The sequence below is a fragment of the Colobus angolensis genome, unplaced genomic scaffold, assembly GCF_000951035.1.
Source record: "Colobus angolensis palliatus isolate OR3802 unplaced genomic scaffold, Cang.pa_1.0 Scaffold273, whole genome shotgun sequence".
Lineage (NCBI taxonomy): Eukaryota > Metazoa > Chordata > Mammalia > Primates > Cercopithecidae > Colobus > Colobus angolensis.
In genome coordinates, this window is record NW_012115966.1 from 1,209,317 (window position 1) to 1,233,373 (window position 24,057).

The following is a 24,057-nucleotide window of genomic DNA, read 5'->3' on the forward strand; positions in this document are numbered from 1 at the left end:
GATTTTTTTTACTCCATTTCACAGATTTGTTGGGTTTGTGTTTTGGTCTTCCATTTCATACCTCAATTGACACCATCTTTGCTTCTGCAAGGCCAAATTCTGGTATCTTATTATAATATGAGCATGACAAATATGACATTACTGAATTGAATGAGTGCATAAATGAGTTGATCCATTTTTGAACTCCCCAAAGTTTCTGGAGTCTGATGTGTTTTTCCAGCTTCCAGTTTTTTCCATTTCCTGATGCGATATTCTGATGCCAAGACCATAACATGCCCCAAGGATGCCCCAAGTGACAGTTTGAAAGCCAGGATACACTAAGAATCCTGGCCATCCCTTTGTGACTTTTTGCCACTTTCAGAAGAGCCAGTCTTTGTGCTGTACCTTCCCTACTTTGTAGACAGAATCCATCCTCACCTCAGGGAAATCATCTTTGGGTGGGCACAGCATGGCTTGGACTTGTGGGACCATTCCAAACAAGAAATCTAGCTGAGGAGCCAGTGGCACCTTCTGCAGCCCTTTCTTACCTTCCTGTTGCATTTGCCGAGTCTGTTCTCTTCAGTCGATATCTTGTTTTCTTAGTCAAGAAGGAAGGGAAGCAGGAAAGGGGGCAGATGGTCCAGAGGGGGAGGAACTGGCACTGAAAAATGTGGGTGTGGCCAGTGCAAACAGATCTTGTGGTTCCATTTTACCATCTCACGTGGGAGAACGCATGCTCTGTGTGCATGTAAACAAGAGCAGCCCCAGGACCCAGCCCCCCGCCAACCCATGCATTCTCTCTTTACTGGAATTCAGGTGCTGAGGGATCCACTGGGGGAACTTCTGAAGACAGAGTGGGGTGCAGTAATAATAACAATGATAACATAGCACATAGGCCATAATTCTTGAGTCCCATCTCTGTGGCAACCACCACGCTGAGCACCAAACAGATATTAGCTCCTTTAATCCTGCCAGTAATTGTATCAGGTAGATATCACTGTTATTCCCATTTTACGAATGAAGATATGGAAGCTCAGAGGGATAATTACCTATATTTCATTGAATCTAGGATCCTGTGATGCTAGCACTTTCTTGAACTTACCAGAGAGGATCCATCGAAGGTTTCTACCCAACTAGGGTGAGCTGTCATAGACCCACAGCCATGTTGAAACAGCTATTGATTGCATGTCATGTCCTGATTTTATGATGTGGTAATGTGCAAAAATATGCATTTTGGAATTGATGAAATAAGGCAAGTCATCCAAAGCCCCTGGATCTGCACTGACAGACTGACCCTGGAGCCTCACTCTCAACCTCAATGCTATCATGGGTTTCAGAGCCAGGAAAACCTAAAGTCCTGCTCTGCCATTTATGAGATGTTAGTCTTTGGGAAAGTACACAACCCCTCTTGGCTTTACTTTCTGGACCCGAAGAGATAGGAATGAAGGATGCTACACCTCATGGGGTTGTCATGAGTATAAAATGAGGTAACACAAGAGTTGTGCTCAACTCAGGCGAGGCCCTCAGGGGCATGCCATCAACCAGTGCCAGCTACCACCTTCACGTGAGAACATGTGGGAAATGGGCTTAGCCAGGAATCAAGGCATACTCACCCACATACCACAATGCCCTGGAGCTGGGTGGGACATGCACGTGGACAGCCCAAGGACACAGTGGGCTGACAGGGGATGCTGGGGCTCAGTTCTCCGACTTCTACTCGCCTTTTGGCCTGGAAGGAGAATAGAGCCCAGCGACTCCTATAAACTAGAGGTACTGCTAAAATATGGGATTTTAAAATATTCCTCTTGCTGTTTTTTAAATCTCTTTCCCTCCTTCTTTTCTTTTACTTCTTTCAACAAATATTTGCTGAACATTACATGCTAGGCCTTGTTCTAGTGCAACAGAGAACAGAGCAAATAATGTCCCTGTCCCATGGGATTTATATTCTAGTGCAGAGGGACAAATAGAAATCAGACAAATATATAATTTATAGTGTACATAAAAACATACACTATATCTGATAGTATATATATCAAATAAGCATATACAGTATAGAGTATGAGGGGGTGGAGCACAGCAGGAATGCTGCAACAGAGATAGGGCGAAGGAAGCATGCTCCGATAAGGTGACATAAAGACTTGAACAGAGTGAGAGAGTGGGCCATGTGGATGTCCTGGGAAAGCATTCAGAGCAGAGGGAACAGAAAGTGCAAATGCCCTGAGGCAGGACCGGAATGCCTGGTGAGTACAAGGAACAGACAGCCAGCCATGTGCCTAGAGCACCCTGAACAACGGAAGAGTGGGAGGTGCTGGGCTAGGAAGACAGTGAGTGTTCAGAGCAGGCAGGACTCATGGAGCATGGAAAGGAGTTAGGGTTCTCTTTCAAGGCTAATAGGAAGCTATTAGAGGTTTTCAAGCAGGGGAGTAACGTGACCTATTTTTATTTTTATTTATTTATATTTTTTTAGATGGAGCCTTGCTCTGTTGCCCAGGCTGGAGTGCAGTGGCGCAATCTCAGCTCACTGCAACCTCCGCCTCCCGGGTTCAAGCAATTCTCCTGCCTCAGCCTCCTGAATAGCTGGGATTACAGACACAGGCCACCACACCTGGCTAATTTTTGTATTTTTAATAGAGACAGGGTTTCACCATGTTGGCAATGATGGTCTGGATCTCCTGACCTCGTGATTTACCCATCTCGGCCTCCCAAAGTGCTGTGATTACAGGTATGAACCAACGTGCCTCGCCTGACCTATTTTTATAGGGATCAATGGCTGCTGGTAGGACAAGTGAAGAAACAGGGAGGGTAGGTAAGCAATATTGATAATGTGTATCAGGCTGTTGATGAGACTTGAGTTTTGAAGAGAAAGGGAAACTGAGGACCTGAGGTGCTGAAGGGCACACCAGGTCTCAGACAGATAAAGGACCCATGAGAGTATACCAGTTTGGAAAAAGAAAAATTTTAAAGACCAGATATGCATATAAAAGTCCAGGAACAACTAATGAAAGCCTCATTCCCTTCTTTCCTCATTCATGGTGGGACCACCATGGAGACAGATGACTCCTCACGGCATCTGCTAAAAATCATCTGACCTGGATTGTCTTAAAACCACTATTTTCTGTTGTCTCAGAAAGAGACAGAGGGAACCAAGGGTGTCCAATTACCTGAGTCACCAAACGGACTGCTGAAGAGCTCTTGAAGGAATAGTGATCAGAAACCCTTAATTACAGTCCCAACATGATGTCTCTTTCCTGAAAATGAGAAAGGTTTATGTCTCTTTCCTCACCAGCCTTCAGTGCAGCTTTGTAGAGTGTTGGACAGAAAAGTGTCCCACTGGGACAAGCCACAGGTGACCCACTGTGCTTACATATGTTATTTATCCTCACAACAACTTGAGATAAAATACAATTCTTATCTTCAAGACAAAGAAGCCTCTATCACGTACAAGATTACCCAGCCATACAAGAGAAGAGCAGGGATTCAGACTGTCATCTACCAAACTGTAGCTATTTTCTTTCTGACATACTGGTACGTTCCAACCTTTTGCATGTCATGACACAGAAAATAACACTAGCATGGCACACTGGGGTACATGGAGGGGACACCACTATGTTAGGCCATCCCAAGCTACTCCAAGGAATGAGGGCATCATTATTTCTGGGCCACATGTTACCCATCTGTAGCACTGGTTGGGAAGTTCTGCAGTGCTCCATGCAGCCTTGCAAAATGATACGTTCAGGAAGTCAACCGTGGACTGAACCCATCTACCACCATTTCTCCCAGAGATCAGGATCTTCCTCACTTGACCGAGTTCTCTTCCAAAACTTACAATATAAAGCAATTTGGGGAACTGGTCAAGGAGATTCCTTCCAGCTGTTCTTTGGAGTCCCAAATTACTAGCAGGCAGATAGCCCACGTGGTGTGGCAGGACCATGGACAGCGCCCACCCGGTCATTCTGAGAGCCAGCCCCAGGTTGCGCACGCAGTACAGAACATCTGCTCTTCTTCCTTTAGATCTGGGCAAAGGAAGGCAGACCCATGTCCTCAATGAATACTCACTTGGCAGTACATTCTTTAACCACCCTATGGAGTGACTATTCATTCCTCTTGCAAGGTAGTTTTAGCAAACATTGCTTCTGCTCCATTTACAGCTGGTGTGGGATTTAAAGCCTCAGGAACCCAGGAATCTTGTAATTAAAGAAAAATGTAACCAGCAGAATTTTGGGGTGTGGACCAGTGAATTCCATTTGTAAGCAAAATAGAAGGTGGTAAATTAGTGGTACGCAGAATCCAGCAGAAATTCTAATTAAACCAGTAAATAGAAACAATGGCGTACAGTGTCAGGCAACTTGTTATCTTCAAATTAAACTGCTAGGTAGGCTCGGGAAGGCAGAGTGGCAGCTCAGCCAGACAACTGCAGCTAATAAGCTGTGAGCTGGTGTACTCACTCCCCTGACTCTATGTGTGCCTCACTCCCACTCCACAAGAGGACACAGAATGGACAGGGCTTTGTGCCTCAACTCCCTAGTTGGGGACTCAGGTAGCCTAGGACTCACCTGACCCAGAATTATTCTCTAACAAAACACACCTGGTTCTGAACATGAGAATAAGTGTATACAGTAATTCATATTGCATCTGAGCTTATGTTCTCACATGTTAATTTTCTGTACATATTGAATGTTTAATTATATATTAAAAAAAAAAAACAACTGGATTTGCCCATAAATGAGCAATGTTTTAAGAATCACTCACGGGAGGAGGAGGAAGAGAATGAGAATTATCAAAGGACTTATCTCCACAAAATGGCTGCCTATGAAGCAAGGGTTTCTGGGAAGTCCTCTTCGTCCACTGCCAGTGAAGAACATTAATACTTACATTCAGTTATTCACCTTCAGGAACTTCCCCACTGAGATCTCAGGTGGTTTGGAGATGATGGGCAGGCTAGGACAGCATGAACCTGTTCTGGAGACGGCAATTTTTCAGAGAAAGTGAAGAGACAGAGAAGCTGGAGGAATCCACCAATTTCCAATGAGTACAGGCCCATTTCCCCTTTTCCCGGGGCACTAACTTAAAAAAAAAAAACTGGACCTACAGCTCTAGACAATCTTGTTTGGGCAAATGCCTAGGCTGTCAGCATTTACTAAGAATGTATTATGGAAAAGTATCACATAGAGGTTAAGAACATGAAGTTTGGACTGATAGAGTTCCAATTCTTTGGTCGCCACTCATTACCTGTGTGACCTTGAACAAATCATTTAACCTCTCTGAACCTTAAATTTTACAATCTGTAAACTGGAGATAGCAAGATCTGTCTCCTGGGATTGTAGTGAAGATGAAATGAGATGGTCTGGGAACAAAGCACTTAGCACAGCACAGAAGCCTCAATAAGCAACTGGATATTATCAATTTGTGCCAAGCACAGTGTGAGCTACTGGAATCCAGAACTGCACTCGCCCCTCCTAAAAGCATGCAAAGTAGGCATTTCCTCACAGATCACTGCCCCACTTGAGTTTGGGATAGTGCTCTAGCAATCAGTTCTACCTATGGCACTGTGCTTCTGACCTCTGGCCGCCAGCAACATCAGTCAGGGAAGGGAAACACAGGGGCTGAGGTGACAGGTTGTTTTTTCCCCCATCCTGGTGCTCCAGATGTTTGGCTGTGAGGACTTCCTGTAGCTCAGCCTGGGAGCAAGTGATAACTCAGAGCTAGTTCTAGTAAAAAAGCTTAAATCCATCTTCCCTTCAAACTATTCCGCTGCTTATCTTAGCAGCTTTAAAGGGATTAATGATGAATTGTCCTGCTGCAGCAAACCTGGACAGAAAAGGAGTATAAAGGAAGGGAGGGTATACAGGCAGAAAGAACCTGCTTCTCTGGAATCTTCTCATCTCTGTTTCTGTCATCCTTGGAATTTGCTCCTGGATCCAATGGGGAGGGCACTGGCTCCAGAATGAATGGTGAATGCAATGCACGCGCGCACACGTGCGCGCGCGCGTGCACACACACACACACACACACATATTTCCAGTAGCAGATTGGAGTCCCCTGAGCCAGCATGGCTTCTTTCTTGCTGCAGTGGGGATCCCCTTATTTCCTTCACTCTTAAGGCACACACATCTTAGCTCAGCACCAAATCTGGACATTTTACAGACAGAGAAAACTAGGGACTCAGGGTCCTTCAGGAAAACAGGAGTCACACACCTCACTTTCCTCTCCAGGAGAGGCCAGCCTCAGCTCTCCTGAACAGTTCTCTTGTAACTTTCAATTCTTTATGGATATAATGGGTGGGGAGGAGGATGGCAAGACCTGAACAAAGAGAAATGACCCCTGAAGTCCACCCAGCAGGTGCGGCAGCTTGGGATCAGGCCAGTCAGAAACAACCCCAAGGAGTCAAGGTCTGTGCTGGAGTCACCCGAGAGCTGTTGCAGGTGGCCAAGAGCAGCCAGCAGACCCAGCACAGCTGAACCCCACCCCTACCCCAACACTAATCCTGCTCTTAATCAGGCTTCCCAATTTAGGGTCTCATGGGGAGACTTGAGGGTTGGAAACAAGTCTATGTGAAGCTGAGTTATGGGTCCTTCTTAATCACATGGGAAGCACGGAACCTTCATGTCTCCCCACATCCTCTTTCATGATGGAGCAGAGGCAATGAGAGAAAGAACTGCCTCTGGTTAAGGCCCGTAAGGGAAGGGATGGGGAAGTAACATCTAATGAGCACCTGCTGTGTCTAGCGCCTGGCTCAAAATAAGCCGGCCGGCAGAAATAATATCATAGGCATCCCTGTTTTACAACTGAGGAAACTGAGACTCCTGAGGTGAAGTGACTTGCCCAAGGTCACCCCACTGGCACATGGCAGAACACTGGGCCCAGTTTTGACCTCTATCACAGAGCCTTTCCTCACCCTCCCCTTCACCTCTCCCCATCTCCCTGCCCAGACCAGCCTGGCCCTGCTCACCTTCCCATGGAGTCAGAGCTCCAGGACCCTTGCTCAGCAGCCAGAGCTGTGCTTAGCTCCCTCAGAGGACTTGCCCACCTCTGCCCAAAACACTTGGGCTCAGGTCATTCCTGCTCACGAGTCCTGCTAAAGAACTCCATTCAACTCACAAACAGCTGACACACGACTCTGTGTGTGACTCAGGCCAAACAAATTCACTCCAATCAGAGCTAGTGGGCATGATTTGCCTCCTGCACTGAGTCACCCTCCAGGCTGAGCTGCAGAGATTCGCTGAAACTCAACCACCTACTTAGCCACAGATGTTCCATCAGAGAAAAATCCGGCAGTGGAGCTAAAGCCTCTGATGGTCCCTGTGGATGAGCCATGGCCAAGGACAACCAGGTGTGACCTCAAAGCTCTTCCTGCCCAGGTGATGGGCCTGCCTCACAGAGCCATGGGATAATGTAAGCACAGAACGAGACACAAGAACTCCCTACTGTAAACCTCAACACACTCTGACCTTGTTCTCCAGACATAAGTGAGTGCGTCCAGCAAGGCCTTAACAGGCGCTAACTAAACTTTTGGTTGAATTTTTTTGGAGCCATTACAGGATTGTCTTTGTTCCTGAAGTTCCTGTTAACAAGGACAATGCCCAGAAAAGAATCTTCTTTCTCATTACCACTTCCCTGTCGCCCCAACCCACCCCCACCTGCCTCAGGTTTACAGCTGAATTGCCCCAAAGGTAGCTCTGGTTAGAAATCTCCTAATCCAAAACGCCTGTTAAGGTATTTCTGAAAAAAAAAGAAAAAAGGAGAGAGGAATGGGATCAAAAAATATTTTCTAAAGCCAACTTGACAGGGCCTAGGTCCTGTAAGGTGAATGGCCTTGGGATTTCTGAACTTGATTTCTGACAGGACTGTCTGGGCTTTAAAAGGAAACATCACGCTTCTTTCCAAGGCGGCCGCGCCCCTGGGGGAGCGGCCCTCCCTGTAGTACTGCGAGCATTCAGCATCGCTTCAGAACACGGCGCACACGGGCACAAATGTAGCAGAGGCCTCTCGCCCGGCCAGGACGGCGCCCCCTCCAGATGGGCACCCCACGTACGTCCCCTGTCTCAGCCATTCCGTTCCCCAGATGCGCTTCCCACGAGGGAGGAAGGGCTCTCTGCTAGCTCCGAATCCAGCGAGGACCAGCCCCAGAACTGAGAAATAAATATTCATCTCGGACGTGAGAGTTCTGCTTCGCTTGCCAATGTTACTGTCAAGGTCACAGGCCTGAGGCCGAGCGGCTGGGGCTGGGGGTCTCCAGCTGCGAAGGAGGCTCCCAATGGAATTGCGCCCAGGGCGCGCAGTTTCAAGCCGTGGATGGGCTGGGCAGGCCCCCTCCCGGTTCTCCGCGGGCGGTTGCCTCCGCAGGTCAGCCCAATTTCCTCCGGAGTTCTTGGGCCCTTCTGAGCACCAGAAGCTGAAGCCTGGTGTCCAACCCGTGCGTGCGCCGCTGGGCACCCCGATGCGCGAAGGAGAGCGGGCCCCGGGGCTCCGTCGCCAGGCAACCGCGGCTGGGGCGGCGAGAGGAGCCCGAGACCAGCTCAGGGTCGGGCGGATGCCGGGGCAGCGCCGCCTCGCACCTTGGTTCTCAGCCCTCCCTGGCTGGGGCGGGGCCAGAACAGGGAAAGTTGCAGTGGCCGGCCCGGTAAAGCCAGGCGGGGCGCGGCCAGCGACTCACCTGTCACGCGTGGGTAGTCGCGCAGACTCCGCCCGTGCACTCCGGCCGAGCAGCCGCGGTCCCCGACGGATCGCGGACGGACAGCTCCTCCCCTGGGCCACAGGCCCCCGGATGGGGCTGGGGCGACCCGGAGCTACGCGGCGGCGCACGCGACTCCGCTCGCTCCTCACTCCCTGCCTCACCGCCAGTCCCAAGCCGGCACCCGCCCGCCGCGCGCTCGGGGCTCAGGGGAGCGGCGCGGGGACCCAGGTCCCACGGCAGAGAGCACGCGGGGCTGCGAAGACTGGGGCCGAGTGCCGCCCTCCCTGCGCCCTGCCCGCGCCGGCTCTGCGGTGCGGAACGGAGCTGGGCGGAGCGCTGCGCGCACTGTTCCCTCGCTTTCCGAAAGGCCACCCTGGCGGCGGGGCGCCGTGACGCAGGCTTGACTCACGCGCGGGCCCGCGTCAATGCGAGGCTCTCGGGCAGCTACCGAGGCTCTGATGGCCAACGTAGGCGGAGAGGGTGGGCGGGGGGCGGGAGAGGGAGTTGCCAGGGGGCTTAGCTTCTTGAGGTCACTCGTCAGGAGATGCAGACCCTGGAGCCCTCGCCAGGGCTTCTGCCCTGGGAGGGGAATGGGGTCCCAATGGTTAAAGCCCTCCTGGACCCTGGGCCTCACTTTCTTCTTTTCAGACTCACCTCTTCCTTCATGAACTCAGTCTCAATTCATGTGGTTATTTCCCCTGCCCTGGACATTTCCACCTCCGTGCTTCTATTCCCTTTCCTTGAGATGTCCTTCCACTCCTCCGTCCATCCATCCTACCATTCCGCAAGGCTGTTTCCTGTGCAGGTCAACTCTTCAGGACATCACTCATCTGTTGAGCACCTACTGTGTGCCAGGGGCTGCAGAGGCTGAAAGGATCACAGAAGTGAGGGAATGGAACCTCCTAGAGAGGCAGTGTGGGTTGACCCAGGTCTTCACAATACAAAGCAAAAGGATTGGAGAACCATACAAGATGAGTAAAGTGGGGAGACAGTGACAGGGAAATTCTGACTGGTTTCTGAGTAGGCCTCTTGGAAGATCCTGGCCTAAAGGATGGACAGTCAGAAGGGGAGAAGGATGACCCCTGTGGAGTAGACAACATGACAAGGGCATAGATGCAAGAGAGTGGAAATGTATGCGTGGGGTGGGGTAGTGGTTGCCTGAACTGGAGCAGGGGTGGGGATGATGAGAGGTGAGGTTAGACAGGGAAGCAGGAGCCATCCTGCCAGGGCCTTGGGTGGCTGTTATGGGAGTCTGGATAAATTCTCTCTCCTCTAGGGAACACTAAGGGGACCTTTGGCATCCAAGGCAGGTGTTTGGGAGGAATGGGAGATGGAGGTTGTCTCAGCTGTCTTAGTGAAAGGTGGTAAGAGCCATTGTCAAGAACTCTGAAGGGTCTGAGATTTTAAACTTACAATCTAAGTTAGCCTGCCAGTTTCATGGATGCCAGCAGAAGACAGGAAACTCTGGGCCAGACACAAAGGACTTTAATTACTCATGGCACAGCAGGCTGCAAGAGCTTCACATTCAGATCACCTTCCCTTAACTCTGAAGTCCCATGGGAGGGACATGAGACTGGACCACACACACTGAGGAACTCCAAGTTTAGGAAACCCCAATCTTTTATAATGTGCTGCAAGCAAACTTGGCCGACATTTGCCCTAGACATATCTTTATTATACTAGACAGCAAACAGAACTGCTCTCCGCTCGAGGGAGATGCTCTCATTGGAGGCTGTTTGCTATGCAACCATCCTCCAAAATATAATGGGAACAAAAAGCCATCAGTGCAACTGCCCACAAAACTTGTGGGAACACAAGACACCCATAGAGAATTATCTCCTGATAGAAAAATGCTTTCAACAACTATTTAGTGAGCCTAATGGTAACTTTACACTGTTCCAGGCCCTGAGGAGATAGCAAAAAATGAGACAGATAATAATCTCTGCCCTTATAGGGTTTACATTCTGGTGGAACCAACCAGGGAAGCAGATGGGGTGGAATGGCATAGCAGGAAGTAGCAAGAGACAGGACAGAGATGAACAAATAGAATGTGACAACTGATGTGGTGTGGGAGGTGGAAGGAAGGAACCTATCAGAGACAGGCAGTGTTAAGGCAAGAGAACTTACAGGTGGTGTGGCCATGGGAAAGGGGAAGGACTTTGGAGGCTCATGGATCTAAGTTTTCATCCTGACTGCAATTTACTAGAGACCTTGAGTTAGTGACATAACCTCTCTGAACTTCTGTTTCCGTGTCTGTAAAATGAATGATACGTACCCCATAAGGTTGTTATGATGATCATGAGATGATTGTTCTAAAATATCTGGTATTGGCCAGGTATGGTGGCTTGCACCTGCAATCCCAGAACTTTAGGAGGCCAAGCTGGGAGGACTGCTTAAGCCCAGGAATTCAAGACCAGCGTGGGCAACATAGCAAGTGCTCATCTCTAAGAAAAAAAAATAGTAAAATATCTGTTATCATATCTGATACCATGTTCTTAATACATAACTGTTATTAGGGGTATTACTAGATGATTGTATTGTTATTAACCAAGATGGGGAATTTAGAAAGAGGAGCAGATTTGGGGAATAAGGTAAAGAGATAATGGATTTGGGACATATTGAAAATGGCATGTCCTTGGGATATCAAGGTGACAACCAGAAGATGCCTTGTCTCACTGCCTTTTATCACATCCACCCAGTGAAACCCCAACCTTGAATGAACTTAATACCTGGTTTCTATGTGCCAAGTTCTCTAGACAGAAACACACCACAGCCCAGGCTCCGTCTGCCTTCACAGCCACCAACTTCAAGTGGGCTCCTCATGCTTCCTAAGGACTTCCCTATGATTCTCTGGTCAACTTACTCCCCCACTCTGATCAAGGCTGCTCCAACCAGAACTCTCCCCAAATACTCATTGTACTTTCCCCCCCCTGCCGATGCTGCATACTTCCCTGCTGTGTCAGGAACTGTCTTACTTCATTTGGAAGCCCCCTCAGTTTTCCAATGAGAATTAAACCGTTTCCATCTGCACATGCCCTCTTCTCCCTCTTCCCCAGATACAGTAGGGAGAGTCTCTCCTTCTCTCTAGACCAGCCCCCAGCTGTCCCCTGGGTCCCATGGCCCCACACCTTCTTGAGAACCTCAGCCACCCATTAGTTAATCCAGTGTCTCCTGTCTGTCTCATCAACTTTCCCTTTCTCCTGGATCCTTTTTAGCAGCTAGTGAGCATATGCAAATATCTTCCTTTAAAATGTCACTAAAGTCCGTCTCAAAAAAAAAAAAAAGTCACTAGGTTCTCATCCCTCATTTCTTCTGCATTCTCTGCCTCCATTTCCTCACCCCAACACACTGCTTAACACACTTCTGCCCCATCATGCTGCCAAGAAGTGTCTCACTAAGGTCATCAGTGTCACTAAATCCACAGGACATCTTCCAGTCCTCATCTTAGTGGCCTCTCTGTAATGCTGATCATGGATGCCGCTCCTTCCTTCTGACACTCTCTTCCCTCCCTTTCTGGAACTCTGCACTCCCAGGTTTTCCTCCTAGCTTTCTGCTCACCCCTCAGTTTCCGTTGCTGATCTTTAAGTATTGGACATCTCCCAGCCCAACCTCTTCTCACTCTGTACCCTTCCTAGACCATCTCCTGCACTGATGACTTCTGCGTGTCTGTCTCCATTCCAGACAGTCTTCTGAGCTCCACATACTCACCCTCCAAATCCACCTTTCCAGTTGCTCCACAGAGCTACACATGTTCAAAAAATGAACTCACCATTCAAAGATCTACCCTGCAGAACAGTCAGCATTTGGCTTCTTACTCCTCCTCTGGTGCTCCCTGGTTCTGTGAATAGTTGAGTCAGACAAAACCCCAATAATCACCCTTGAGACTCCCCACTTCATAAAATCTATCAGTAAATCCTGGAGATCTTACTTGCTACATACCTCTGGGATCTGGGCGTTTCTCTTTAATACTGCTGCCACCAGCTCCCGCCCCCAACCGCCTATTCCAAACCATAATAATCACTCACCTGAACTCTCAGAGTCCCCTCCTGACACCAACTCCAGTCTTACTCCCTTCTCTCCACATAGCAGCAAGAGTGATCTTTTAGAAGTACAAATATAATCGCACCCTTTTCAAGCTTGCAGAGTTGCACCCACATCTTTAGCATGTCTTTCAGGGACCTTCCCTGTCTCTAGCCTCATCTCGCACCCTTCCCCCAATGGCCTTCCCTGTAGCCCCCTAATACACTGCCCTTCTCTCAGCTTTTCCCACCCTCCCACTCCTTCCTGACTCAGACTTTAGCCCATAAGCCCTCTCTGACAGGGATCTGCTCAGTCCCCCTTGTCCTCTTCCCTCACTGCCTGCCCACTCGTCCAATAGAGTTCACCTTGAACTGGATCCTCTTCTGACCATGCAGAAGAACTGGGTCAACCTCCCAGTTGGATTTTTCTCCTCCTTTTTAGTCCTTGCCACAATTGTAATTAAGTACTGATGGCATGACTGGTTGCTTAGGGACAGTCTCCTTGGTTGATGTGGAAGCTTCATAGGGCAGAGGTCATGCCCAACTTTAACACACAGTGGACTGTCCATAAATAGTTGGTGAAAGAATACATAAGATGTGGTTAGAAATATGGGTGGAAAGTCCAGGAAAGAGGGCAGGAGACACACACTTGGAAGTCATCACCATAAAGGGGTTGGGGGAAGGCAAGACCCTCTGAAGGAAGTACGCAGAAGACAGTCATGAGGATAGAGGCTTGGCAGGAAGTGCTTATTTCTGAGGGGGAGGAGGGGCAGGAAGGGACAGGAAAGAAGACAGAGAAGAAGAGTCAAGAGCTGAGAAGGTAACATGTATCACAGAAGAAAGAGAATTGTAAGAAGGAAAGTTAGTTCACAGTGTTGAAATCTTCAGCAAAGTTAAAAAGATGAAACCTGAGAGGTGTCCTCGATGACAGCACTCATGGGGAGGTGGGCCTGAAACCACAGGAAGGGGCTGAGATGGAAATGGGAAGTAAGGCCTCCACTATGAAATCTTCCTGAACACTCCAGCTCTCAGTGGCCGGCTCTCCTCTGAGCATCTAGAGTACAAATCCTTCCTTTTCTATGGCATATGGAAATACATAAACTTATACAGTGTAATATTATAAGGTCAATATTACTCAAATTCCCATTTCACTAAAGGGGAAATCAAGGCTTAGTGTGGTTAAATAATCTGTCCAAGTCATACAGTGAGATGTATCCTGGGTCTAAAGCCCTTGTTCTCAATCCTGGCCTTCAGGGCCTTATAACATAGGTCTGCCTTCACGTGTCTATGGCTTCCTCTCAAATCAGAGTGTGATTCCTTACAGTGAAGGGACCTTTTCTTTTTCATAGCTTCATGCCATACAGCCCCAGCACAATGACTTACATATAATAGGTACTCAAAGCTTACACACTGGGCAGCCCTGTCAAACATGGTGGGTCCAACACGATGACCTAAGCCATTCATCCCAGCACTGGTCCTCCTTGAAAGAGGAGACACATGTATGGCTAACCTTTCCTTCCCAGCTATCCCCCATCCACTCAAGCTTGCTTTCCTGAAAAGAAAGACATTGAAGTGATGTTCCTAATGTTTCTCTCCTTCTACATAAGCCTCAAAGATACTATTCCCAAATATGTTAAGTAGGAAGATGTAGGAGGACATATTGGCCTTTTCCCAGGACATGGAATCAGCCCAAGTTGCAGTTCACCTAAGTCGTGTTTGTGTTTCTGAGTGTCTTAAACATACAGATACTAAGATATGCCCTCTCCTTTGTTTTTGGTGGCACAGTTATTAGAGTTTCCTCACTGTGTATATTTTAAAACATGGCCTCAAAATTCTTTGACAATGCCATCTTCAAGAAGTGAAGTCTATATTCCCTCCCTTTGAATCTACGCTCTGAGACTATGTAAACAAGGTAATTAATATCATGTTTATTTCTGGACACAGATCATAAGAACACAGTAGCTTCCATTATCTCTGTCTTGGTATGCTTGCTCTTGGAATCTACCTACCATTCTGTGAGGAAGCCCAAGCAGCCTATGGAGAGGCCCATGGGAGAGAAACTGAGGCCCTCAGCCCACAGCCCTGGCTGAGCTCCTGACCTCCAGCCATCCCCAACCTGCCAGCCATGTGAGTGAGTTATCTTGGAAGCAGCTCCTCCAGCCTCCAGCCGAACCTCACAGCTGACATTTCATGAAGCAGAAACCACTGCCCCTCAGTCCTTCCCAAACACCTGACCCATAGAAACTATGACGGAGAAAAAATGACTGTTGTTTTAAGCCACTACACTGTAGGAGGATTTGTTAGGCAGCAGTAACTAACCAGAACAGCCATGTAATCATTGAATAAGTGTGGAAGTAGCAAGATCATGATCATTGGGGACCACTTATCCACCTGCTCCTCCACACCTTTGCGACTTCCCTCACCCCTGGCTTAGAAGCAGTAAGTGGGGCCTCTTCCCATAGCCATCATAGGAACCCCATCCTCCTAGATTGTGTTAGATCAGCAAAGAGGATGAGTAAACCTCACTAAATTAGCATTCAAAATTTCAAACACAGCTGATAAGAAAGTCCCCAGCCACCATCATTACTGTATAAATGTATCTGTAGAATGAATGCTAGGCTATGTGGTACCTTGAGATATGGTTATCCTGTTGTGGCCTCCGAGGAAAAAGCTGATCTGTGTGGGTAGGTGGCATTCTACCTGAAGGAAGAGGCAAATGCCAGTGTCATTCCCTGGGGGAGGTAGAAACTGGAACCTGGAACATGAGCTCCATGCTTCTGCAGGGCTAACCCACATCCATGACACTTCTGTTTCCTTCATTCCCTTTCCTTGCCCATGGCCATCATCCCTAATACATTTTGGTTTGATTTCCCATTGAGACCCTACTTGGCCTCATTATGTCACCAATCAGTTGGAGTCAGCAGAAGAAATGAAGCACATTTGCCATCCTGGGTTGGAAAATGGGGAGACATGAAGCTTCAACTCTCAGAGGCAGGAACGAGTGGGGAGCATAGTGTGACGGTACACTGAGGGTGTGGTTAAAAACTCGACCCAGGAGTGGAGGCGCCAGGGTTCATCGTCTCACCCTATATTAGCAGCTTGGGACGTCGCAGGGCCTACATATCCTCACCTGTGGAATGGAGATAATAACAGTTCCCTCCCTCACAGGGTGTTAATAAATGAGATTTTTCCAAGCAACACATTTATAACAGCAGCCTGGCACACCACGAGGATGCAATATATGTAAACTGCTGCTGCTGTGATAATGATGATGATGAAGATGAAGATGACAACATTGTGAGGGGCAGGATCAGGAGCTTAGAAGGCGAGGGGTTGGTGGGGAGGGGTGCTTCAGGTCAGAGCTCTTCATCCCGGGATCCTGTGTGGATGGAACAGAACTTTGATCTCGCAGAGGGAGCTCTGCCTTGCAAGCCAGGCCATCCAGAAGGTCATCTGTCCCAACATGAGCCGTGTGTTGAGCAGGGAGCAGTGAAAATCTGAAAGGGGACAGGGACTTCCTTGGGCAGAGTCAGGAGAGAGTGGGCAGCTGCCCCTCCCCTGGCCCACTGGTGCCAAGCTTGGGTGTGGCAGCCCTTCCCACAGGTCCGTGCCCACCTGCTCCTGTCTGCAGGCAGTGGTCTGGGTTTCAAGTCCAGCAAGTCATATTTGGGGGAAATCTACTGTCTGTCATGTACTGTGCCAAGTTCAGCCAGCCCTTGGCAGAATCCAGAGGAAAGGTTTATACAGTCATCCAAGGACAACTTGGAAGATGTCAAGGAGCTAAACAACTTTCCTCTGTAGGGACCAGGGCCTAGTAAGAGCCCCAAAGCAGCCCCAGAGGAATGGAGACAGTGATAAACTTCATTCAGATATATGAGATGTTTCCTGACGTTTCCTAAAGCAGTGACAAGAGGACTTTGTTATGTTGCTTTGAAGAAGGATATAAAATTGATATTCTCTCTTTCTCTCTCTCCATATACATCTCTCAATTCCATCAGAGTTTATATGAAAACTACCTAGAGTTTTAGTTTATTTTGAGCTAAAGAAAAGTGAGGCAACAATGTGAAACAGCCACTGAAAGAGCAAACTTAAATTTGAGATGCATTAATAGAATTACATTTTTTCAGACAAAAAAAGGATTAAACAAGTACATCTAGCTTCCTATCTGGAGCTAGGAAACCACTGCAAAGAAACAGAGAACAAGCAGGGATTAGCTCAGGAAGATCAGCATGTCCCCGATCTCACAGAACTGGGTCTGGATCCAGGTGGGCCATTGAGAAGCTGTGGGCTTAGGGAACTAGTGGAAACTAAAGCTGGAAGGTGATCTTGATTCTCTAATGTGGAGGCCAGACATGGAAAGCCTGACGTGGAAAGCCTCTACTTATGTCAGAGGATAATAGGGAGCCATTGAAAGTTTTAGATCATGATAGTGACATTGTGGGGATGACTTTCTATCTAGGCTTAAATGGGAGGTGGAAACTTCAGAAACCTTCAGAAGCATCCCTGCTCCTTCAGAGGAGACATCAATTTCTATTCCCAGGTTCCACCTCACAGCAACTTCTAGAAAATTCTTCATTCAGACTGCAAAATGGAAGCCTCCCTGCAGGGCCCGAGGAGGATTCCTGACACTAATAAATCCCAGTGGCGAGCAGGGTTGGGGGAGGTGGAGGAGAAATGGGGCGGAATGTGAGGAGAGAGAGGGGCAGAGAGGGGTCAGAGGCCCTGGAGGACAAGAGGAAGTGCCTCCAAATCCTTTCCCGTGCCCGCCACCTCACCTTCCTCCGTCGTGACTCAGAGGAGCCTCTGAACCACCATGCCCAATGATGAAGGAGATGACAACTCTTCACAGGAGCAAGAGGCACACGCAAATAAAGGTCAGGCCCCCTTGCCCAAACTCCCAAGGCGGCCGTGCCTCTTTGGCTTGCTGGAGCTCAGAGGCACAGCACATTGCCCCTGGAGAATCTGACTCCGCAGACTCCTTACCGACCAGAGCAGGCGTGCCCCCAGCTAAACATACCTACATGTGAACACCCAGAGTGAAAATCAAAGCAGACCTTTGGAACAAGTGATTCTAAGGGACCCTTGACTTTACAAAAAGATTCACCCCCTCTTGCTTTTCCTCAAGACAATGTGATGTATATAGTCAGAAAAACTTAGGTTCTCACCCAAGCACTACCTTGACAGATCTTTTCTTTTTTTTTTTTTTTTTTTTTGAGACAGAGTCTCACTCTGTGTTGTCCAGGCTGGAGTGCAGGGGCACAATCTTGGCTCACTGCAACCTCCACTTCCCACGTTCAAACAATCCTCCCACCTCAGCCTCCCAAGAAGCTGGAACCACGGGTGCACACCACCACATGCAGCTGATTTTTTGTAGAGATGGGGTTTTTCTAGGTTGCCCAGGCTGGTCTCAAACACCTGGACTCAAGCAATCCGCCCACCTCAGCCTCCTAAAGTGCTGGGATTACAGGCATAAGCCACACGATGTCTGGCCTAGCAGATGACTTTTGACATATCACTATGTGTGAACTTCAGAATCTTTATTTGGAAAATGGAAGTAAAATCTGTCCTCTAACCTCATGGGGGTCATTGTAAAGATTAAATGAGATGAAACTCTGTAAACTCAAGGCAGTATTATCACTGTTGCTATTAGCAATAGCTCATAAGATGTGCCAGGCCCTACTCTAAGCAACTTACATTTATTAGCTCATTGAATTCTTAAATAGCCATTTACCCTGGGGGTTTTAAATATAATGTGCATTGTTCCTTTAAAGGCTGAAAGCTTCATTTGAAAAATAATTTACAATTGGCTGGGCTCAATGGCTAATGCCTATAATCCCAGCACTTTGGGAGGCTGAGGCGAGGCGGGTGGATCACCTGAGGTCAGGAGTTCAAGATCAATCTGGCCAACATGGTGAAACCACATTTCTACTAAAAATACAAAAATTAGCCAGGTGTGGAGGTGCTGCCTGTAATCCCAGCTACTTGGGAGGCTGAGGCACGAGAATCGCTTGAACCTGAGAGGTGGAGCTGCAGTGAGCCAAGATCGCACCGCTGTACTCCAGTCAGGGCTACAGAGTAAGACGCCGTCTCAAAAAATAAAAATAAAAATAAAAAATAATTTACAACAAAAAAACTTATACAAGATAATTCAGTAACATGGTTGGATACAAAATTAACTCATTAAATATCTACACCTTCAGATATACAACAGCCAGTAAGAAGATATAAAAAATGCTTCAGTTACAATAGCAAGAACAACAAAAAAGAAAAATATTTAGGAATAAACTTTAAAAGATTTGTAGAAAATCTATGTGAAGAAAGCTTCCGAATGCTACTCAGAGATCCAGAAGAAGGTGTGAACATAGGAAAAGAAATTATATGTCCTCAGAGTGGGAGACAAAACAGAAGAAACATGTTAATTCTCTCAGAATTAATCCATAATTCTAAAATGACCCCAGTGAAAATAACAAAAGCTTTTCTTCTTTTTAACTAAACAAGCTAGTTACACTAACACTCATATAGAAAAAGAAACAAAGAAAAAGCAGGGGAATTAGGAAAGGGAGAATTAGTGGGTGTCAGCTGAGGAATTAGCCTACCAGAGGGTGAGGCACATTACAAAGCTACAAGTTTAAATTAGCGTGGACTCAGAGATGGCACCACTGCACTCCAACCTGGCTGACAGAGTGAGACCCCGTCTCAAAAATAAATAAATAAATAAATTAGTATGGACTTAGTTATGAGAAATACAAGAGGAAGAACACACAGTCCAGAAATAAACTCAGATACAGTCATTTAGAACATGATAAAGGTTATATTTTAAAGGAGCAGAGAAAAGATGGATTTTTAATCAATGATATTGATGTGGTCATTTGAGAAAAGTTAAGTTTGACTCCTTACCTTACTCTTCACACCAAAATAAATTGTAGATATATCAATATTGATAAATGAAAAAATTAAGCCACAGGAATGCATCAAAAGAGGTACGTAGAGGGATATTTATAGCTTTAAATAGAAAAGAAGAAAGGTTGAAATCAATGAACCAAGCAACCATCTCAAAAATGCAGGGAAAGAACTACAAAATAGACCCGAAGGAAATAGAAAGAGGGAATGTAGAAATTAATCAAATAGGAAAGCAAACATACAATAGAAAGGATTACCAAAGTCAGAAGTTTGTTCTTCGCAAAAGGGGATACCAGAGGCTGGGAAGGGTAGAGGAAGGGAGGAACAGGAGCTAGATAGGAGAAATAAGCTCTAGTGTCTATAGCATTATAGTTAACTATAGCTACAGTTAACAATAATATATTATATGATTTCAAATAGCTAGAAGAAAGATATTGAATGTTCCCAACACAAAGAAATAAGTGTTTGAGATCATGGATATGCTAATTACTCTGATCTGATCACCATACATTATACGTATTACAACATCACCATGTACCTCATAAATATGTACAATTGTGTCAAAAAAGTTTGTTTTTTGCAAAGTCCAATTAAAAAAAAATCATAAAAATACTATGGAAAAAGAAAAAAACAGAAAGAATTGTTATCATGTTGGGTGAAATGGGTGGTGAGATCTCTCTAAATATGACATCATCACTGGTTTCCCCTTTGCCTTATCCTGCTTTATTGCTCTTGAAATCACGTATCACCATCTGGCATTCCACTCACTTTCCTGTTCATCTGTTTGAAGATGAAAGCAAACTGGATGAAAACCATATCACCAGTGCCTAAAACAGTTCTGACACATAGTAGGTGTTCAGAAATATTCATTGAGTGATTGTTAAAGAAGGGGGACAGATTTCTTTAATGAGCAAAAAGCTCCTGAAAATCAAGTAAGAAAGAGATAGAAAAGGATATGAATAGAAATCTCATAGAAAATGAAATATAAAGGCCCTTACACATGTAAAAAGATGTTCAATTTCATTCATAATCAGAGAAATGCAAATTGGAAAATAATGAGATTCCATTTTACCTATTATGTTGGCAAATAATTAAAACAAATGACAAAAAGTTAATAACACACATGTTTCTAATGAGAGAAGAGTTAAATGATACAATCTCTGTGGAAGCTAATTAGGCCATATTTATTAAAATTATACGGGCACGTACCCATTGATCATTTGGCCATATCTATCAAAATTATGAAGTCACCTACTCATTTTGCACATGTGTTTGTTTAAAGATGTTCATTTAAAGATACCCCTTCAGCAGTGTTGGTAATAATAAAAAAAAAAAGGAAACAATTCGATGTCTGTCAACAAGAAACCATTTAAATAACTTATGATACCTCCGGGAATGAAATTCTTTGCAGCCATTAAAGTGAACAGGTCTGCCCTATAGGTTCTGATCTGGAAACATCTCCAAGACGTATTGTTAAGCGGAAAAAAAGCAGAATAGTGTAGAGAGGGTATGGCCATTTGTATATGATACGTATACTTACAGAGGCATTGAATACTTCTGGAATGGGACATAAGAAACATAATAGTGCTTGCCGCTAGGGTGAAGAACTGCATGAGTAGGGGCAGGCATGGGAGAAAGATTTAGTTTTCATCATCCACCTTTTGAATTTCATGCCATATGTCTGTACCATATATATTCAGTACATCCATATCTGCTCCTATATGCACATGAGATCTCTAGAAGGAGAATATCTGAAACCAGCCACAGTGACTTCCTCTGCAGAGGGGGACCGGACACTAGAGGACCATGAGAAGGGAAACTTAGTATTGGACTTATTTTAATTTTGTTCGATTTCTTTTTCTTGACTATGTGCATGTGTTACCTGTTCATTAAAATAACAAAATGCCTTTCTCCCCGCTCCTCTAGACTGCCCTTTCTGTGACTCTGTCCTCAGTGCCAGCCTTCCCTCCTGCCTCCTCCTTTTGGACTATCTGCCACACTCCACGGCAGGGGACCGTGGGAAGAGCATACACTTTAGAATTGGATGATCCAGGTTCTCACACTGACTCTGAGTGTCCTCGTCCTCATCTGTAAAATGGGGATAAAAGCAGTCTGTTACAGGGTGTGGTAAGAATTACATGAGATGACTTATAAAGTGAGTGCACAAAAACAACAGTTCCTGCTGGCTCGCTTTTCTGGAACACGACTGTCATACCCATGAAGGGCAGAGGTGGCTGAACCTTTCTGTGGCTTGGACTCAGAAATATCCTCCCTCCCTTGACCAGCAGCCTCCAAACTCTTAAGGAAGAAACAAGTGGCAAAGGCTTTAAGGAAAACAGTATCCCTCTAATATTTAGAGAGCAGCAAGGACATTCCTCCAGTTTGTACATGAGGAAAAGGGTGTCCCAAATTCCCAACACACCCAGCATCCTGGGGCCCCAAACTCCAGCCTGGAAGGAAGCATCATTCAATGTAAACAGACTACGGGAGTCAGCTCTGGCAGGACCGGTATCAGCTGGCAGTGGGGGTGGGGGGTTGTGCCAGGAGACAACAGGAAGGGGAGGGGAATGTTTGCCCCACCAGGCATGAGGAGAGAGAATCAGATGCAAAACCTGCCTTGCCCCAGGGACAGCATGGAGGTTTCAGTATCAGAGTCAAATATAGACCCATTTCCATAAAGGCACCAGCCGCTGCTTCTATAAATACCTCAGCCAGTTTTCCGGGGTTCTCATGTGACTTTGATGCCTACCTCGTCTGCGGGGATCCGTCACCATGGCGACTGGGCCATGTGACCAGCCACTCTTCATTCATGGCAGGTTGCAGTGTCCTGGATTGGGGGTGGGGTAGTGAAGCAGGGCTGGAGGGAGGGCCGAGGAGAGGGAGAACGAGGATGAACAATGAATAAAGATAAAGTTTCCAGTCTTGGGGGAGACTGCAGAGCTCTAGGTTTACTGCGAGGATGCTCTGACAGAATTATCGATTTCCCCAGGCTGGCTGTCAGGAGAGGAATATATTTCTTCAAGAAGCCTTGCCTTTGAGTCAGGGAATCAAAGGTTTAGAGCTGGAAAGCACCGTAACAATCCTCTAGGCCACTACCCTTGTTTATACAGATGAAAACAGGAAGACCCAGAAAGCTAGACTAACTCTTCTAAGGTCACACAGCAAGTCAGTTGCAAAACTGGGGCAAGAACCAGGCTGTGTGTCATTGTCAGATTCTTCTCCATCTAACTGGGGCCTCTGGGCTGGGGTCTGTGGTGGGCCACAGATTTAAGTGTGACTCTGATGAGTGGGACTTTGAATCACCAGGTGGTTCAACACAGTTGGAGTCATAGGTTCTCCAAAGAAGGTGAAAACAGATCATTTCATCTGTGCCAAGGCTCAGTCCTGGCCCCTTGGCTAATAAATGTGGGAGACAGTGGCTAACACATCATGAGAGGTCTTGCATTATTGAGCAAAGCTAGCTGTCATCCTTGGTAATCCATGGAAATCTTTTTGATCAGAATGTCTCAGATCTGCCTCCACTGCTGAATCCCTCAAACATCACCAAGTCCTGTACCCTTCCTTGATGGGTGTTGGGGATAAGATGAAGAGGCAAGAAAAGAACACTTCCTGCCTTCACAGACCTCCCATGCTTATGTACATGTGGGTAAGTAAGTAGAAGAGAATGCTGTTACCCAACAAGCTATGCTCCAGGGAGTTCTCAGGTCTAGAAATAGGACAGGCCACCGGAGTTGGGGAAGGCTTCCAGGAGGAGGTGAGGAGAAGGAGGTAGCCCGGCAGGTGGATGAGAAGGAGCATTCTCAGGGGCACCAGAGAGTGGGGCAGGAATTGAGTGGGCGGGGTAGGGGAGAGTATATTTGAATGAAGTGACCAAGCCTTCAGATAGGTCGGCTGCCAACCGCATAGCTGATTCATATGGTTCAATCACGTGGGTGCAAGCAGCTGGCCGTGAGGGTCCAGGAGGAGATGGATTCACAGAAGACAAAAAAACACTTGCTTTGAAATATTCCTGAAAGAGACCAAGAACAAAGCAGACATCATCACTAAGCCGGAAGACCGTCAGCAGCAGTTGTGAGCTCTGTCACCACCTGGTCTTGAGACAGCAGTCCAGCAGGCTTCATGGAGGTTAAAATTCCCCATGCTGGAGCCTGGTAGCAGCTAGTGTCCCAGCCTGAGGTTCTGCCTCCCTCCTTCTTCACTTAGATCGTCCTGGTGGATCTTAGGGGTAAGGGCAAAAGACAGGGGTGAAGCAGAGGGCAGAGCACCTCACCTGCCCCCACCCCACCATCTGTTTGCCAGCAGACTGACCATCACAGCCTCCTCCCACATGGAAGGGTGAGAGCACGTAGTCTGATAAGGGAGGCTGTGCCAGCCCGTGTGAATGCCACACTTCCTCTGTGCTTCTCAACCAGCTGAGCACCCACACTGTGTGTGTTTACCAGAACTGCAAGCTGCTGGAGTCCTGAGACAACGCCCAACCTAATT

The 24,057-nt window shown here is 47.0% G+C and overlaps 1 protein-coding gene across 1 annotated transcript in view; it reads right to left on the minus strand.

The window, feature by feature from the left end:
- SLC6A17 (solute carrier family 6 (neutral amino acid transporter), member 17) overlaps window positions 1-8,998 on the minus strand; it is a 48,444-nt gene extending 39,446 nt beyond the window's left edge. The window contains exon 1 of the mRNA XM_011948076.1: window positions 8,633-8,998. The gene's annotated coding sequence lies outside the window, so the exon portion shown is untranslated. The remainder of the gene's footprint in view (window positions 1-8,632) is intronic.
- Window positions 8,999-24,057: the final 15,059 nt, after the last annotated feature.